This window comes from Trichechus manatus, unplaced genomic scaffold, assembly GCF_000243295.1.
Source record: "Trichechus manatus latirostris isolate Lorelei unplaced genomic scaffold, TriManLat1.0 scaffold00005, whole genome shotgun sequence".
In the NCBI taxonomy this organism is placed as follows: Eukaryota; Metazoa; Chordata; class Mammalia; order Sirenia; family Trichechidae; genus Trichechus; species Trichechus manatus.
Genome location: NW_004443941.1, coordinates 7,871,376 through 7,880,523, shown reverse-complemented (window position 1 = coordinate 7,880,523; position 9,148 = coordinate 7,871,376).

The window sequence follows — 9,148 nt, the reverse complement described above, 5'->3', positions numbered from 1 at the left end:
AACCCTCACAAGCTGTGATTAATGAACTGTTTACATCTGAAACCTCTGATGAAGGTCAGTTGGTAGAATTAGCAGGAGCACTGTAAGTCCTAAAACTGTTGGCCCATACCTAGATGAATGAATATTCTTATTCTTAGAAAATGGATTTTAGCCATTTGAATGTGACATAGTAAATGATCCTGTTAGAATTCTCATATATGGATTCAGGGCCTACCTGAAAGTATCTGAAACATTATTTTTAATTGGCCGATCATTTTCTAATATAGAGGTTCCAGAAAATGATCTTTTTTTCTTTTTTAAGTTTTTCTTTTCTTACATTAGGTTTCTATTCTTTTGTTTTGTTTTTCTTAAGGAAGCATATTTTATTGAAGTATAATGTACATATAACCCGTTGCCGTCAAGTCGATTCTGACTTGTTGTGATCCTGGGATAGAGGAGAACTGCCTCTTAGGGTTTCCAAGGAGCGGCTGGTGGATTTGAACTGCCAAGCTTTTGGTTAGCAACTGAGCTCTTAACCACTGTGCCATCAGGGCTGCAATGCACATATAGAAGAGTGTATATCACAAGTGTACAACTTGATGGAGTTTCACAAATTAAATACAACCTATGCACCCAGAACCCAGATCAAGAAACAATATTATCAGGCCCTCAGAGTCCACCCTCATGCTCCTTTCCAGTCACTACCTTACGACCCAAAGTTAGCTATTGGGGGACAGTTCTCCATGGGTCTGTCCCATTTCTGCACATTTTGCAAGCAGAGGCACCAACCACCTTGGTTCCAGATTATCTTTTGAAGGATGTTTGTATAATGAACACCCTAGGAAGACGGAGACAGTGCCTCCCACCCGTTATGGTAGCAGGCCAGAAGGCAGAGTATGTGGGAGGGTGTGCTCGTAGGCAGGTAGAAGTGATGGTGGATCTAGGGAAATTCTCTTCTGATTCCTCAGTGTTCCCAGAGAAGTAGAAAGCAAGGTTGTCAAGTAAGAGCGAAGATGGCAAGAGGCAGTGGGAGTCAGAGGAGGGAGAAGGAGGCATGAAATGATTGTCTAGAGAGGGGAAGAGTAAGTGACTGGATCATGACAGGGTTTGATTGTCAGACAGCATTAGGTCGTGAATTTGAGGTGAGGCCCATCGGCGTGTTGGGATTGTGTCCCCAGCCCCAGCCAGTTGTTCAGTTGCAGCACAAGGTTGAATTTAGTTAGAGCTGAAGCAAGAAGGGCAAGAGAATGATGACAGTAATTGATCTTAGAACGTAAGCTGGAGGATAGAGGACCTATAGGGTGAGGTCAGTGAAAAAGCTGGTCTGATTGTTGCACTGGAGGCCTCAGGGAGTTGAAGGTTAGTAGGGTCAAGTGGTTAAGGGCTTAGCTGCTAACCAAAATGTCGGCAGTTCGAATCCACCAGCTGCTCTTTGGAAACCCTATGGGGCAGTTCTACTCTGTCCTGTAGGGTCGCTATGAGTTGGAATCGATTAGATGGCAATGGGTTTGGCTTTTTTGGTTTAGGGTCAAGTACTAGAGAGAGTGAGCAGGAAGGATGAGAGATGGTTGTCAGAGAGTGACTGCAGGGGATTGATCAGAGTGCTACTCATCCATCAAAGCTGAACTCTAATGAGACAGATGGACGACAGGGTCATCATGAGGGTGGAGGTCAAGGAATTGGGAAGCCAGGGTATAGGAAGGATCGCCTGTGTGCCTACTGAAATCACTGGAAGGTAAGACCAGAGAGAAGTGGCCAGGACCTAAAACCCTGGAGAAATGGGGGATGTCCTGGGGGTAGCAACAATGCTGGGTAATCCAAAACCCATTGCCTTCGAGTCGATTCTGACTCATAGTGACCCTATAGGACAGAGGAGAACTGCCCCCTAGGGTTTCCAAAGAACTGCGGACCTTTTGCTTAGCAGACGAGCTCTTAACCAAGTTCAAAAATAGGGAGTATATATATATATATGTATGTATACATATGTGTATTTTTCCCCCCTTAATTGGAAACTAAGTAGTGGTGATATTCCTTGGATTCAATGAGAAATGTTTTCTTTTGGAGTCTTCTATTCTGTTGCTGCCCTGAGGTATGGACTAGAAACTATCGAAAAGGACAAAATACAGTTTCAACTTTAAGGATTGAAATATCCTGGCTATAATTTTTTTAAGAAAAATGGGTAAGAAAGGGAAGAAGGATGGCTTCTTGGGAAGAGTAGAGTTTGGCCACAAATTTGTACACCATAGAATTGTGGTGGGTTTAAATTCTGGGGAAACAGAAAAAAGCATGATACTTTAAAAGATAAACTTAATACAAGATGAATGGAGAGAACCTGTGAATTGCATTGTCTTGTTTTCCTTTGAATCGTCAAATATTGTTACTCAGTTCTTGTTTTGAAAGGCATCTCTCACTGTTGACTTAAATTCTTTAAACAACCTTGTTTGCATAGTAATTTAACATGCAGAGCTATTCTTTTAGGGCTAGGCCATCCAATTTGGAAAGCTGGGGCCTCAGTACAATATGCTACTTTCTTAAGACTCAAAAGAATGTCAGTAGACAAGAGAAGGAGATGTACACTTGGTTAATTTCCTCGGCTTCCCATAGAAAGTCCATGAAGTTGTGTTTGCAAAGAGAATGGGCAGCTTTATAGCTGCAGTTGTCTCTATTGCCTCTTAGAAATAGCATATAAATATAGACGAGTGGGGAGAAAATATTTGTGTTACCACAGTGTGGGTAATGATTTGCCCTGGGGAAGTTAATAATTATGATTTAATCATTATCTACTGCTATAGCACGCACAGAGAGCAAGTACACATTAGTGTGCTGTGATACTATAAGGTGCTAAAAGCTTGTGTAGGAAGCTGGCCCGGCACACTGGCTCCAGGATACCAGATGGCTGACGTGACTCAGGTCAGCCAGGGGTTGACCGAGCCGGGGGCTGATGACTAGAGCTGTGTCCTGGGTAATGACCAGAGCCCCCACCAGCCATCTCAATTGTTGTTGGTTGCCGTCGAGTCGATCCCAACTCATGGCAACCTCATGTGTTACAGAGTAGAACTGCTCCATAGAGTTTTCTTGGCTGTAATCTTAATGGAAGCAGATTGCCAGGCCTTTTCTTCCACAGTACCACTGGGTGGGTTCAAACCACCAACCTCTAAGTGCAAGTCCTTTGCACCATCTAGGGACTTGGTGACCTCAATACCAAAAAAACAAACCCAAACCCGATGCCATCAAGTTGATTCCAACTTGTAGCAACCCTATAGGATAGAGTAGAACTGCCCCATAGAGTTTCCAGGGAGTGACTGGTGGATCGAACTGCTGACCTTTTGGTTTTCAGCCAAGCTCTTAACCACTGTGCCACCAGGGCTCGCACTGACCTCGACAGAGGAGCAAAATGACATGGTCTGTGTCATGGTGTTTATGTAACACAGTGCCAGAACACAATATTTAGAATTCATAAAATAAAAAAAGGTGAAAGTAAATATTTAATGCTTTTCAAATACTAAAATTTAAGAATGTATTGTAAGACATATAAAATATATTTATAAAATATAAAGGTTAAACATGTAATTCTAGTCTAAATTGAGATAAAATAAATTGAATGTATTAAAATAATAAAATTGACACTCTATCAAATGAATAAAATTTAATCATAAACAAACCGAAAGTGAAATATTATTGGATTTTTAAAAAATAATGGGAAACAAAGTGCCTTGGTAGTGCCATCATTTAGGTAAGAGTGTATTTTCTGAGCAGATTTTTCCAGCTGCTGTAAAAGCTTTCTGACTCGACTCTAGTGGTGTAATGGTGAAGAGATAGTTTTGCTCTAAACTCCTGGTATTTTTTTCTGAGCTGTCATTTTAAAATAATCTGTTTTTAATTTTTTTCTTTAGAAAGTCATATTTTTATGGGTGGCAAGCTATAATTTTTGTTTCAAATGAAGCATTTCTAATTTTATCTTCATCTTTAGTTTTATCCTTCTTGGATGTAGATTACGTTGCAAATGTACTCTGCCATCCTAATTACTGTTGGATTCATGTTCTACTTTATTGATAGCCCTTTGAACTAGGGAATAAGATCTATTCTGGTGATAGAAGCTTTGTGTTGTCAATTGTGTTTTTCTCCTTCTGAGGAATATGAAGGCAGAGAAAATTTGTCTATACAAGTGTGGTGCTCCTTTGTTTATTTCACATTCAGTAGAGCATCCAACTCTTTGGGTATGCTTTAAGATGACAATTTAGGAATTTTTAGCATATCAAGTAATCGTAGTAAAGTTAAAATGTTACAGTTTTGTAATTTAAACATACACTGTATACCGGAATACCAGAATACTGAGAAAAGCCATTACAATCATTAGTTAAAACCAGGGAAGCTAGACTCTGTCATTAAATCCAGACGGTGAGCACACATTTATTTACTGCCTCCAGAGGCTTGGAGCCCTGGTGGCACAGTAGTTAAGCTTTTAGCTGCTAACTGAAAGAAGGTCGGCAGTTTGGATCCACCAGCCACTCCTTGGAATCCCTATGGGGCAGTTCCACTCTGTCCTATAGGGTTGCTATGAGTCAGAATTGATTCAACGGGTTTTGGTTTGGTTTTTGGTCTTCTGTGGGGCAGAAGAGGATGGATGCTTAGTGATGACTGAAAGAGGCGTGGTTCCTGCACTCATAGAGCTTAGAATGAAGAAGTCAGAAACAGGAGACAAGCCAAAAAGAGCAGGACAGGAGCGAGGTAGACAATGCAACAAGTAGCAAGTGTTTTTGTTATTTTTTTTAATTGACTGTCTCTACATGATGGATGTTGGTGAAGATACATTTTGGCCCTAGTCTGTCAATAATTAGTACAGCGACTGGGCTCTCAACTGATCGGTGTCCTGGCTTTCTCGTCTGTAAAACCAGGGGGCTGAACTAAATAACCTCTTGCTTCTTCACATGCACCACTAGCCCATCCTCTTTTGGCCACAGGTGTATATTTTCCAGTGTTCTTTTCTCGCCAAGAGTTATATTGCATCAGATTTTAGTTACACTTACAAGCTCCTAGTCACCCATATATAGCTTAGAAATCAAGAATCATTTTGTTCATTTCCCATATTCTGCAGATTGGTATAAAGCTAGAAACATTTCCAGCCCACTTCCTGTTATTAGCTCCTATGATCTGGTAATTTTGTCCATCGTTAAAATAGCTTGATTGCTAAGTTAAAGCTGTTAGAAGCTTGCCCCACTGTAAAAGAAGAGCCTAAAAGATGTTACCTATGTTTCTAATGGATTGTAGAAACAGATTAGTACAAGTGGTAAAAATTTAATTATTAGGTTATTTGGTTTTCAAGAATTTGACACGTGTTCCTTTGGGTAGTTTTCTGTTTGTTCATATATTCTCAATTATGTGGTTGCTATAATGAATGTCGGAGCCCTGGTGGTACAATGGTTCAGTGGTTTGTTGCTAAAATAAAATTAACCACAACGCAGTATGATTTTTTTTTTTTTAATTTTCAGAACATACAAGGAGAATAGAAACTCTATTAGTAGATGGGTGATTTAATTTACCTCTCTCAGTACCTGACAGAGTGTCAAAAATTAACTAAGAATATAAAACACATAAAAACTGTTAATGCGGTTGATCATCTTGCTGTATATCGATGAGAGACAGTAAAAGTTAGTAGTTAAGACTGTCTAGTCCAGATCCCAGACTGCACTAATTAGCTGTATGACCTTAGGAAAGTTACTTTTGTACCTCAGTTTCCTGATAAGTATAATGGTGATCAGAATAGTGTCTACCTCACAGAACTGTTATAAAGCCCTTAGAACAAAGCTTGGCACCTAGTAATCATTTAATGAATATCAGCTATCATGATTTTTGCTGTGTGGGACTCGGTGTCCTGAAAACAGGGAAGACCTTTTCTTTTCATGTGCCCATTGAACAGTCACAAAAATTGAGCATGTATTAGGCTGCATTAAAAAAGCCTTAATACACGACAGAAAGTAGAAATGGTATGGGCAACATTTTCTGAGAACGATTCTATTAAAAAAAACAAAAAACACCAAACCCGTTGTCATTGTTGAATCGATTCGGACTCATAACAACCCTATAGAACAGAGTAGAACTGCCCCATAGGGTTTCCAAGGAGCAGCTGGTGGTTCGAACTGCCGACCTTTTAGTTAGCAGCTGAGCTCTTAACCACTGCGCCACCAGGGCTCCTATTCTATAATAATAGATATTAATATCAAAACTAGAAAAACAAAAACGTGCTACCTAGAATATGAAGACATCTCTAAACCGACTCAGGTAAAAAAGGAAATAAAAAATAAAGAACAGAGTATCTATAAAATAATAATATTGGAAACCTCACATACTAGAACCTAGAGTCTACAACCAAAGGACTGTTTATTCTTACTGGTAAATGTTGATACAATGTAAGGAAACAGATTTATCAACATGCTAAAAAAAAAATTTGCTACAATCAAGTGGGGCTTGTTCCAAGAATTTTATGTTTTAGCTTATTACATCCTCACGACAACCCTATGAACAAGGTACTATCATTAGCCCCATTTTACAGATGAGAAAATGGAGGTGCAGAAATATTGAGTAATTTTCCCATGGATACACATAGTAAATGACAAGGCCAAGAAATGAACCCCGGGAATCTGACCCCAAATCTCTTCCTTCTAAACACTGCTCAGAGGATTCTGAGCCTCTCTTGGCCTCAGTTTTCTATAGAGTTGAGTTAATAATTCGTCTCTCTTACGGTGGTTGTAACAATTAAATGATATACAGGGCCTGGGGTGGAAGGGGGAGTTTGATGCTGTCTCTCTCTGATTCTCTGTTGTCTGACTCGTTCTAACAAATGTGCATTATTCATGTTTTGTTTTGTTTTCATCAAGAAAGTGGTTTTTAAAGACCTGGCGCAGAGAAGCGCACGTAAGTCATTGTTACACCTCAAAGTGAAAGCAGAGTTTCCATTTGACTTGATAGGAATTCCTGAACTCAGGAAGCTTGAGTGAGAAGGGAAGAAAGAAGATAGGACAGTCGCTGGAGAATTCAGGCTAGAGGTTTTTACTTTCCAATGAGAGGGCCTTGTACATCCTAAAGGGAGGGATAGGAGCCGGCAGGAGGTAGAGGGACTTGGTACAGGTGAGTAGGAATTACAACCAATGGAGCAAAGTCCCAAAGAATCCACCACCACGGGTGAATTAACTTATTTGGGGTAAGGCTATTAGAGACTATGAAGATGGCGCAGCACATGGCAACATCTTGTTCTGTTGTCCATAAGGCCGCCATGACTGAGCCATCTGGAAGGCATCTAATGACAACTAACACCACCACTAGTGACTAATCGTTGGTAGCTAAGCCCCATTTTGTAAGTTCCATGAACCGAATGGTCCTCAGTGAGGTAACAAAAAAATCCAGATCGTTTAGGAGAATGAGAGAGAAATGAAAAGAACACTATGGCTTTCTTCTATTTTAATCTACCTGGTGCTGGGGGACATGAGAATAGGCTTTCTGAAAAGGAATTAACAGTTAATTTTTCCATTTGCCGGTTATAACGGTAAAGTGATTGTTGGTGAGAGAGCATCTTTTCAAGCGGCCTCCCTTGGTGTAGGTCAGAAAGCAAGAAGAGGAGTTATTTCTGCAGCTGGGAAAAAGGTTCAGAGCTGTCTTCCTGGAATCAGCTCTTATTTCAGAGTCGAAAATAGATTTGAAATACTGTGCTATTTGGGAATCCAGGCTTATTCATTCTAAGCACATCTGTTGGTAGCCGTTGAAATTGAAATAAATTCATGTAAAGTCCAAGTAATGCTCACATTACACTTAGTGATTTCAAGGAGGCTTTAAAATGCACACATATACAAAGCCTCCACCCCAGTCTCTGACATAGCCGGAGACAGAATACGGACACCTTGATTGTCTGCCAGACATAGTTGCTTTGAACCTGAGCCATGGCCTTTAATCCCTTTTAAAATGTCCCTTCCTCCCTACCTGAACTTTTCAACTGAGATTCATTTTCATTTTCAAAACTTGAAATACGAACTGTACCAAATAGCTCTGTATTTTGGTCTTGACCGTCCCCACTGCCTTCTGTCGCTGAAATGAGGTTGTCAGATCATTAAAGCTGCCTCCCCAAAGTAGACTTGACCTTAACGATGTGGATGGAGTCAAGCTTTTGGGACCTTCATTTGCTGATGTGGCATGACTCAAACTGAGAAGAAACAGCTGCAAACATCCATTAATAATCAGAACGTGGATTGTACACAGTATGAATGTAGGAAAATTGTAAGTTGTCAAAAATGAAATAGAACGCTTAAAGATAGGTATCCTAGGCATTAGGGAGCTGAAATGGACTGGTGTTGGCCATTTTGTGAATCAGACAATCATATGGTCTACTATGCCAGAAATGATGAATTGAAGTAGAATGGCACCACTTTCATTGTCAAAAAGAACATTTCAAGATCTGTCCTGAAGTACAATGCTGTCAGTGATAGGATATTATCCATACGCCAACAAGGAAGACCTGTTAATACAACTATTATTCAAATTTACCCACCAACCACTTCAAAGATGAAGAAATTTAAAATTTTTACCAACTTCTGCAGTCTGAAATTGATCAAACATGCAATCAGGATGCATTGATAATCACTGGTGATTGTAATACGAAAGTTGGAAACAAAGAAGGATCAGTAGTTGGAAAATATGGCCTTGGGGATAGAAACTATCCCAGAGATCACCCAATAGAATTTTGCAAGACCAGCGACTTATTCATTTGGAATACCTTTTTCAATAACATAAATGGTGACTATACACGTGGTCACATACAAGTAAAATTTTACTGAAGGGAATTCCAGACACTTGTAGCAGTGCATCAACAGGGAACTGCCAGAAATTCAAGCCAGATTCAGAAGAAGACGTGGAGCGAGGGATATCATTGCTGATGTCAGATGGATCTCGGCTGAAAGCAGAGAATACTGGAAAGATGTTTACCTGTGTTTTATTGACTATGCAAAGGCATTCAACTGTGTGGATCTTAAGAAATTATGGATAACATTTCGAAGAATGGCAATTCCAGAACACTTAATTGTGCTCATGAGGAACCTGTACATAGATGACCAAGAGGCAGTCGTTCGAACAGAACATGGGGATACTGCATGGTTTAAAATCAGGAAAAGTGTGTGTCAGGGTT